We start from the raw sequence: 10,825 nt of genomic DNA on the forward strand, positions 1-10,825 counted from the left end.
TTACAGCACATGAAACATTTCAACAATGATAAGCAGATTTCAATCCCTTGAACCACCGGCTGTCATTTTGGCCTCACATGCATAAATAATGGTAAATCACAAAGAGTCTGACAAAGAAAAAATATAAGTATCAGACATATTATTGTCAATAATGGCTCATGCAGGTACTTATAGGATGTAAGAAAGTAAATAAGACCACATTACTGAAGATGAAATTTTGGCCTCCTGGTTACGCCAACCAATATCTCTTCTGGCTTGCTAGTAAAGCATACGCTTGTACCGCCGTACCGCCGGCGGTACATGTGGCAGCTAAAGTGTTAAAACATTTAATTTATTGGATTAAAAGTAATTAATTCTTGTGTCGGAGTGGCATTTCCAAAGAAGGCTCTACCGATAATGGTATAAATAACTATGCAATATATTGTAATAATAATGGCAGACTACCATATTGCTGCAGATTTTAAAATTCAGTTATTAACACTGATAGAATTTATAATGGCATGTTTAGTATTCTAATTTAATGATACAGAAAACACACAAACATACTGTACTCTTTATTTTTTTTAAAAAAAGTAATGGAAATTTCTAGAAGAGAGTTTGAAAAAAAAAATACATATTTTTTTGAAGTGAATTTGAAAATCCGGACACAATGGCAACCTGGTGCCTGCATTTTTCTACTCCTGAGGCTAGGTATAGTGCCTGTCATGGAGCAGAACTTGAGAGGTGAATAATGAGAGATTGCCCCTGCTTATATGGAAAGTAAATATGTGCAACAACCAAAAAGAGCGTGTGTGTATGCCCTTGGTATGGTGATGAGATGAGATGAGACTTGGCAGTGCCTTGGTCTATAAATGACTATTTTGTTCCCAGTTTTGGTGTCTAAGACAAGCGTCAGTCTTATTTCAGATAATGTAATGTAAACCACATATTATTACCACAAACTTTTTTCCTGTTTGGTGCATAGGTTCGACACTATGAACAATGCCAGTGCCAGAAGAAGGCATGTGACTGATTCTTAACAGATCCCTCTGGAAAGAAAGAAGAAAAAGGAATCAAAAACCTCTTCTAGAGAGAATAGACTGAACCTCGTAGAAAAGAGAAGTAAGTGCTCATGGATTTCGGCGCATAGTTGCTTCAGTTGGCACGGATATTTTTGACGGAAAAATGTTTGCGCGAGTTAGTGCTCGGTCTGCTTAGTTTTGCAGACTTCAGTGGACATTTTTCGAGCTAAGTTGCGTAGAGTCTTGCCGGCCCCCGGCTGTGGAGTGGTTAGCACAATGACACCAGGGGGTCCTGGGTTCGAATCCTGGCCTGGGCATGGATGTTTGCGAGTGTCCTTTAATCTATTTCATCATATCATCACTCATCCCCATCTTCGCAAATTAGCCAAAAGTGGCACAAGGAGCGAAGTAAAATAAAGCAAATCAAGCAGTAGAGTATTCGAAGACCACGATTGTCCACCATCGTTTGCAGAAATGCTGGAAACATTTAGTTGACGTTAAGGATCTCCGGAAGAGAGATCACATGGGAGTGAACATTGAATCTGTAAAAGTTTCGCAGATCTCAGTTGTTAATTTTCGGCAAAAGTATTATTTTTAATGTTGAAAGTTATTGTTGGTAAAATGTGCAAGTTCGCGAGTGGCCAGCAGAAGTGAGCGAACTTCAGTGGAATTTTCAACGAGGAGTTTGCAAAGACTGTAAGTGGGAATTGCATTACAGTTAAGAATTTATTAGTTAAATAGAGGCACGTTGTCGTTAGTTTGTGTTTCTTGACTCGCCATGATTGTCATCATAGCAATTATGGAAAAGGCACAGCCAGTTCGAATCCAGATTGGTATCTTGCATGTGTTCGCAGACTGAAATCGCCAGTGGCAGCGAAGCATCCCAGGTTTGGTCGTGAAGCCGAGGTTGCAGCGAGGGAATTTCTTCATTGATGGGACCCCGAGGATCGTCAGGAGAAGAAGATGCAACATCAAGGATTTTTAGTGAAGTGGTCCCTAGTGTCGAGAGAGCTTGAGTTATAATTCCCACAAGCTTGGTTTTGATGAAAAAACTTTCTAAAGTTTGAAACGCAATTTACACAGTGCTAATTCTTTCTAAAAGCCAGCTAGGTATTTTGTCATAATTTTATTAATATCTGAGAGTTTGTTTTTCTTAATATTATATTTTATGAAGATAATATGAAGCTCTGGTGTCAACTCTTGTATTGGGTTTACCCATTTAAACCAAGAGCCACTGGCAAATCAGGGTAAATCTTTAATTTTGTGAAGTTATTTCTTAGTTTTCTTTAGTAACAAAAGAAAGAAAAGGAAATTGATATTATTTTCTTCATACATTAAATAGTAGAATAATATTTGAAATCCAGTTAATTTCGACCGAACTGTAGCAAAAAAGCAAAGTTATGCCTAATAATATTCATTTAATGTTATAGGCAGGGGTGAACTCCGCCCCTAGTTGACCAATCTGCTCCCAGAAACAAATAGCAACGTTCTTTTAGTTTTAATCAAGATTGTTGTAAGGTGTTGAGCTGTTGTCTAAATGTGAATACCACCTTTCTGGCTCTCCTTTTCTGGTGCCACCACTGTCTACGAGCACCTTGAAAAAACATATAACTGTATCCTAAATATACATACATCCACCCAAGCAACATGAGCTTAAATGGCAATTGTGAATTTACTTTGAAATTTTTATAAACAAAATATACGACTTACATTTATGAACAATAGTGAATACTGTATATCATAGATCAGTCACTCCTCAGGAAAACGTCTGTTCCTTTCTTATGATTCGAATCTGAAAGCTCCCTTCAAATTAGTCACTACCCTGCCCTCATTATAATTTCATTCCTGTCTCTCTCCGATTCAATTTTTAAAATTTTTTTTGTTAGTATCACAGTTCTTTCTTAAAACTTGCACTACCTTATGATCATAGTTCTGTAAATATGACTCTTTGGCACCTATGTCATTCTTCACACCATGTAGCCTATATTGCTATCATGATGTTAGTTTTTTTTAAAAAAAAACTACAAGTGAAACTGCAATACATAATAGGTGTCATTATTGAAGTACAATATAGAAGTCTAGGTTTCTACTTTTATATTCTTATCTATGATGCTATTGATGCAAGATATGAATTTGCCACCTTCAAGTTGTAGATAACAAATTAATTTCTCTCAAATCGATATATAAGGGTTGCCCAAATGAAAGTAAAACTCTTGCTGCTTTTTTTTCTGTAAAGATTTATTGGTTGTGGTTGGAATATATGAACATACAGGACGTAAAAGTGATCCATGGGTGACATATCCTCTACACATAGTCACCTTGTCTGTTCAAGCAAGTGTCCCAGCATGTCACAAGGGTATGGATACTCTGAGTGAAGAACGTCTGTGGTTGACTGTGGAAACAATCTTCAACGGTGTCACGGACCTCAGCATCGTTGGCGAACCGGCGGCCCTTCAGATGTTTTTTTAGAGGTCTGAAGATGTGGTAGTTGCAGGGTGAGATATCAGGGCTGTAGGGAGGATGATCGAGGACTTCCCAGTGGAAACGCGTCAGCAGATTACAGCACACCTGTGCAACATGAGGGCGTGCGTTGTTCTGCAACAGAAGAACCACATTTGACAACATGCCATGTCGCTTACTCTTGAGGGCCGATTTTAGTTTGTTTAGGGTAGTGCAGGATGTGGTTGAGTTGACAGTCCCACATTCTTCATACGATGATAAATTTCGGCTCCACTAACACCTCCTGCCTTCAAAAATTGAATAACTGTTCGCTGGACCCGTTCAGACGAATCCATGTTGTGAATGTGCTTCTGCATATGTAAACAACACACTGCGCCATCAGACCATACCAGGTACGCCACCTACCAGAGAAAATACAAAACTCTGCGTAGTTAAGCTACGACAAAAGTCTTAGTTTCATTTGTGCAACCCTTATATCTATATGCAAGGTATTGTGCATCAGGATACGCTTTCATTCCCAATAAATTCTTGGTCAAACAGATTTTGGGACAGTTTCTTTTTTTATAGCTCTAAGCTGGAGATATATATATATATATATATATATATATATATATATATATATATATAAACAGGAATAGGATGAGAAAAGGTGCCAGAAGGGCAGATAAATACAAATGATGAAGGAGACAGTAAACACTTACCACACGAAGAGAAATAGTTCGATATTTCGCGACATATGTCACATTTTCAACGGAATGGAAAGCTAGATCGGCGTCACATAGAATAGAGGCACAGAAAACTGACCGTAGCGTCTCTACGGTCATTGTTGCCAGAAATAGTCAATACGAAACAAAAGTACTTTCACCAGTGTTTACTGCAAGGTGGGTGAGTAGTTTCGGGGAGGACAGGAAAGGGTTACTGGTTGGCTAGGTTGAGTCCGGGGGGTATAGTGGCTTGCATGCCTACTATGTAGGTCCTTTCCCATCGCCTGCAGAAAGACTTGTCAGAGTGGGGGTGGGTAAAAGATGGATGATGGCAACACAGAAACAGTTATTAAAGGTGGTGTTATGGCTGTTGGTATGGATGGCAACTGTCAAATCAGAGTTTTGGGTGGAGGAACGATGATTATTGATCCTTAGGTTCAAGGGGGTGGAGGTTTCGCCTATGTAGAAGTTGCCGCAGATTTGGCAGATGAGGGTGTAAATGAGGTTGGATGAGTGGCAGGTGCCCTTAGGGTGAAAGGTGAACTCGCCTGCCCCTGTGGGGATCGGGAGGGTGGGGGAGATGATAAGTATGGGGCAGGTCTTACACCTGGGAGCTGGGGGGAGTGGTGTGGAAGGGGTGGGAGTATTTTGGACCAAGATGGTCTTGAGGTTGGGGGCACGATGCAAGACGACCCTAGGTTTATCCCGAAAGATGTCCCTGGTGTCAGGATCACTGTGCAGGTTGGGGAGCAGGGAGTGGAGTGTATGTCTGATTTTTGTAATGTGGGGGTGGTATTGGGTGATCAGGGTTGGGGGGTTGGTTTTGGGTTGTTTGGTGCAGTTGTGGGAGGTGGCTCTAGTGATTTGTTTGTTGATAGGGGGATGAATTGAGGCGCTGGCCTCTGAGGGTTAGGGATATATATATATACAGGGTGGTGCAAAATTCCGTTTACAAAGCGGAGGAGGTGAATCGCCAAGTGAAATGAAGATGAAAATGTAAATGGAATTTTGTCGAATGACGCACCGTGTCAGAACTAGAGGATGCCGAAATCGTGTGAAAATGGACTTCACACCTCCATATGCCGACAAATAGTACTCATAAAGAAGATGCGGCACGATATCCCCAAAGAAAACACACCTGGGCTAGCGAATGATGCACAAATCGTGTGTCGAAAATGAATGTGTCAGGGATTCCCCACAAGAAGTGAGGGATTCCCGGGAATACATATGTACGACATGGGACGCAGGTATTGAATGGGGGTACAAAGGGAAATGACGGAGGTAACAGCACATGAAGAACATTTCCCCAGGAAGTGTCCGAAAAGCAGGCTGCAGAAGGGGATTCCCCAGAGAAGAGGGGACACAGACAACATGTGCAAGAGATGTACTATGATGACACACACGTACACAAGTAGTATCCAAGGCTGTACGTAGAAATGAAATACGTACGTACACGTGAGAGAACGACCAGCACGTACTGATATCAGCTCCAAATACTACGACGGAAGACGTAGTAGTACATAAAGCTCCGCTAGAGGCACTCAGCGGGATGCTACCTGTCACGGTCCGCTATCGCTGGTATACGTACGTACAAACAACGTGTCAGTGTACGCAACTAGCGATCTGCCTGTCAGTTACGTGTGTTGTCGCAAGGTGTCCATCCTGAGGCATGTGGTGAAATTGAGCACATTGCTAAAGTGACCGTTAGGATGTACATAGTGCATACCATCTGTGTTGTCTGTACGGGGTGGACACCTGTGTGGAGTGTTTATTACTGTAGTCGTGAATGGTACAGCACAAGTTAGTTTTGTACGTATTCGTGTGCTCCTTTGTGAGCCTGACAATGACGACATACACCACCAACGAGCTTGCCGATATACATCTCGTTTAGGGTGAGACATACCAAAACAGCCATCAGGCAAGGCGTGTGTATCGCAAACAATTTCCATATGGGCGCATACCATCACATGTCCTGTTTCAACAGGTGGATGCTAGTTTACGTGAAACTGGATCTGTACTACCTAGGGTGTGGGATCATGGTAGACCTGCACAGTGTGTGCAGTGTCCAATTTGAGGAGGAAGTGTTGGACAGGATACGGGAGATGCCAGGTACCAGCATCCGTGCCATTGCCCATGTGTGACACATGCACCACCCCAATGTGTTACGCATGTGCACGATGAGGGTATGCACCCATACAAAGTGCAGAGGGTGCAACACCTGCAGCCGACGGACTTTCCCCTACTCCTTGATTTTTGTCAGTGGCATTTGAAACAAACCCTTGCAAACCTCAATTTTCCAAATACAGTGTTGTGGACCGACGAGGCACTATTCACCAGAGAAAAAAAGGTAAAGTGCTCCCCTGTGCATAGCACCACGGCATGAAGGCGTATAGGGGGTGTGGGGGTAACGCCCCACACTTTCTTGATCCGGCCGTGAGTGGGGGTGATGTGATCAGCATCACGCCCGTGACTGCCTTTACCCACCAGGGTTTCCCCCAGGTACCCATGTTATTCGACGCAGGGTGGGCGCCGGGGCCGCTTCCATCGTTAGAAAAGTTCCCGGATTTGAACCGGCCGGGGATCAAACCCGGGACCTTTAGCATGGTAGTCAGACGCGTTACCGACTGAGCCACCGTGGCCACCAGAGAAGGCATCTTCAATACCCGTAATAGTCACATGTAGGATGTGCAAAACCTGCATGCAATCATTGAGCATTATTTTCAGCGAAGGTTCGCAGTGAATGTATGGTGTGGCATTGTCGGGGACAACCTGATAGGTCCATACGTGTTGCCCAATACTTTGTCCGGTGGGAACTATTGTGTGTTCCTATGGTAAGGTCTACCTGAACTGTTGGAAAATGTACCCCTCGCAATTAGGCAAGATGTATGGTATCAACATGACAGTGCCCCTGCACATTTTGACCGCCGAGCCAGAGCTGTACTCAACGATACATACGGTGATAGATGGATTGGTAGGCGTGGACCTGTTCTGTGGCCATCTCGGTCACCTGACCTCACAATGCTAGATTTCTTCTTGTGGGGCGAAATGAAGAGGTTGGTCTATGAAACCCCGGTGGAAAGTGTGCTTTGCTCGAGTTACCGTCGGTGCTGGGATGATCACTGACATGCCCAACGTACGAGGTGCATCCAGAAAGTAAGTTTCCCTATTTTTTTAAAAAAACAACAACACAGTTTCAGGAAACCATTTATTGGCAACAGGTACAGCAAAGGTTCAGCTATTTTTCAACATAGCAACCACCAGAATTGAGATACTTGTCGTATCGTGGTATCAACTTTTGGATCCCACTGTCGTAGAACTCTGCCGCCTGTGAATGGAACCAGCGTGTGACAGACGTCTTCAGCTCTTCGTCGTTGCCAAAATGCTCACCGGAGGACAGGAATTTCTTGAGGTGCAAGCAATCAAACAACTCCCAGCCAAATTCCATCAAAACAGCTGCTGTGCGCCGAGCCGTATGTGGACGAGCATTGTCATGGAGGAGCACAACACCTGCAGTAAGTATGCCACGCCTCTTGTTTTGAATTGCACGTCGCAATTTTCTTAGTGTTTCACAGTAATGGTCAGCGTCATCGTTTCACCTCTGGGGAGGAAGTCAATGACCAAAATGCCCTTCCTGTCCCAAAACACGGTGCACATCACTTTCTGTACCGACAGCGTCTGTTTGAATTTCTTCTTGACCGGAGATCCACTATGCAGCCAATGCATTGACTGCTGCTTGGGTTCCGGGGTGAAGTGCGAAATCCACTTCTCATCGCCCGTGACGATCCTGTTGTGGAAATCATCGCCGTCATCATGGTACCGTTGCAGGAATGTCAGTGCTGCTCCTGAACGTTTCATTTTGTGTTCGGGTGTCAGGTTTTTCGGCACCCACCTGGCACACAATTTTTTGAACAGCAGGCGCTGCGTGACAATCTCATGCAACACGGATCGCGATATCTGCGGAAAAAGGCTACTCAACTCCGTAATCGTGAAGCGACGGTTCTCTATGATGCGCTGCCGCACCAGCTCAACCAGATCATCAGTGATGAGGGACGGACGCCCACTGCGCTCTTCATCATGGACACTTTGACGACCTTCCGAAAACTGCCGACACCAGCGACGCACCATCTGCTTACTCATAATGTTCGGCCCATAGACCTCACAGAGCTGATGATGAATGTCAATTGGCGCAATGCTTTGTGCATTCAGGATCTTTATCACCGACCGAACCTCGCATGCGGCGGGAGAAGGAATACGAGCTTCCATTTTGGACCACTGCTGCCTCGCTACTGGCATACGGCGGGAGAAGGAATACGAGCTTCCACTTCGGACCACTGCTGCCTCGCTACTGGTGCCCGGCGGGATCTGTCCACCTGGCATATGATTGATACCCACCCGAGAGAGAGAGAGAGAGAAAGAGAGAGCACGTCTTAGCTCTGCTGCGCATGCGCAATTTACACGGCTCATTATGTTTACTTTCACGGGAAAAAAATAGGGAAACTTACTTTCTGGATGCACCTCGTATTTGAGCATACCAGAGTGTCCCTGCTACGCCGATGCCGTCTGTGTGCAGATGTGGCTGGCGGACATTTTCAACAACGTCTGTGATATGTATTGCATGTCATTTCCACAGCCAATAAAGAATACTACTTGTGTACGTGTGTGTCATCATACACCTCTTGCACATGTTGTCTGTCCCCCCTCTTCTCTGGGGAATCCCCTTCTGCAGCCTGCTTTTCGGACACTTCCTGGGGAAATGTTCTTCATGTGCTGTTACCTCCGTCATTTCCCTTTGTACCCCCATTCGATACCTGCGTTCCATGTCGGACATACGTATTCCCGGGAATCCCTCACTTCTTGTGGGGAATCCCTGACGCATTCATTTTCGACACACGATTTGTGCATCATTCGCTAGCCCAGGTGTGTTTTCTTTGGGGATATCGTGCCGCATCTTCTTTATGAGTACTATTTGTCGGCATATGGAGGTGTGAAGTCCATTTTCACACGATTTCGGCATCCTCTAGCTCTGACACGGTGCGTCATTCGACAAAATTCCATTTACATTTTCGTCTTCATTTCACTTGGCGATTCACCTCCTCCACGTTGTGAACGGAATTTTGCACCACCCTGTATATATATATATATAAAGGGTGTCCGGCTTAGAGCTATAAAAAAAGAAATGGTCCTAAAATCTGTTTGACCAACAATTTATTCGGAATGAAGGTGTATCCTGAAGCACAATACCTTGCCATTACACATCACAAAATGAGAGAGACTGGCTCTGTCACTGTCACTAACAACATCAATACACTTGCACTAGGGTCACGGACTTCAATTCTGTTGTGGAGTCCACTCCGCCATGTTTGTTTACTGTGTGCATGCGCGCGACACCGTTTTGTGTTTTTCGTAAATGGCAACAGATGGTAGTACCATACATACACAGGTTTTGTTTTGACTGTGGCAGATATTCGTAAACTGTAGTGCACGTTTCTTTTATTATAGCTATAAGGCGGACACGCTGTATATAGTGATACACCACCAGTGTCATTGTCATAAATTTCTGAACAGAGTTACATGAACAGTTTGAGAGTAAAACTTGATAACCCACAAAAAAACTGAGAAAAATTTTGCATGCAGCTTATGTATTACCTAGAACTTTCTGTGTGTTTATGCCAATTAACAGCTACTTAATGGGCCTTGTTCACTAATTTGTGAGCAGCAAGAATCTGTGCAGCAACTGAACCTAATGTTATCTCAAATTTGAACATACTGAGGGTTATCAAGTTTTTACTCCCACATTGCCAAGTATCAGACGTTCTTCTTTCTTATCAAAGTTCGACACAGGGAAAGGCTATAATTTCCACCCCACTTCTATCCCCTAGATGAAGCTTGTAAGTATGAAAGATTAGTTCGAACCTACATGATCATGCAGTCATGGTGAAACTAAGCATGAGCAATTGTGAATCCTGTACATTTCATTCTTTTGTACTGATTGACATGGGCATACACAGTATTTCTTCCAGGGAATGGGGCTAGTCACATTTTCCCCCATAATAGTATTGTGCTCTCAAAAAATAATGCTTCAGTTTCAAGTTATCATTCACTTGCAACACCCTCGTAATAATTAATGTGACTAAAATGAAATTATATGTGTGAAATATATAAATTTTGGTTGTGCCCCCCCCCCCCCCCCCATGTAAATAAGTACAATACTCCAAGATCAGAGGAATTCTGTATCTTAAAAATAAAAGAGACTTAAAATGGTGATGGTCAAAATTTGCATAGTATTGCTTTGCCCTTGCCTGTACAAGTAGAAGTTTCTGGGTAGTATTTTTAATGACATGTCATGCAAACATGGAAAGTGATCCTAGTTTGCCGTGGAGTAGTTGGATAGAGCAACGGATTTGTACTAAATATTACAGGTCTGTTGAAGGTTTGATTCGCAACACCAGCAAAGGCCTCCCAGATGGCGCAGTGGTAACATCATCACCTTGTAATCAAGGGGTTCCGGGTTGTTACCCAGAGGACGCGCATAGTGGTTGAGATCCCACTTTAAACTGTAGGTCAAGTCCCGATTAGCCTTACTGTGCATAAAGTGGACTCAAAAAACACCAACCAACCAACACTGTCAAAATAAATTTCACCTGAATACGAGAAGAGGTG

This window comes from Lepisma saccharinum, chromosome 3 (assembly GCF_977018435.1).
Source record: "Lepisma saccharinum chromosome 3, izLepSacc3.1, whole genome shotgun sequence".
Classification (NCBI taxonomy): domain Eukaryota; kingdom Metazoa; phylum Arthropoda; class Insecta; order Zygentoma; family Lepismatidae; genus Lepisma; species Lepisma saccharinum.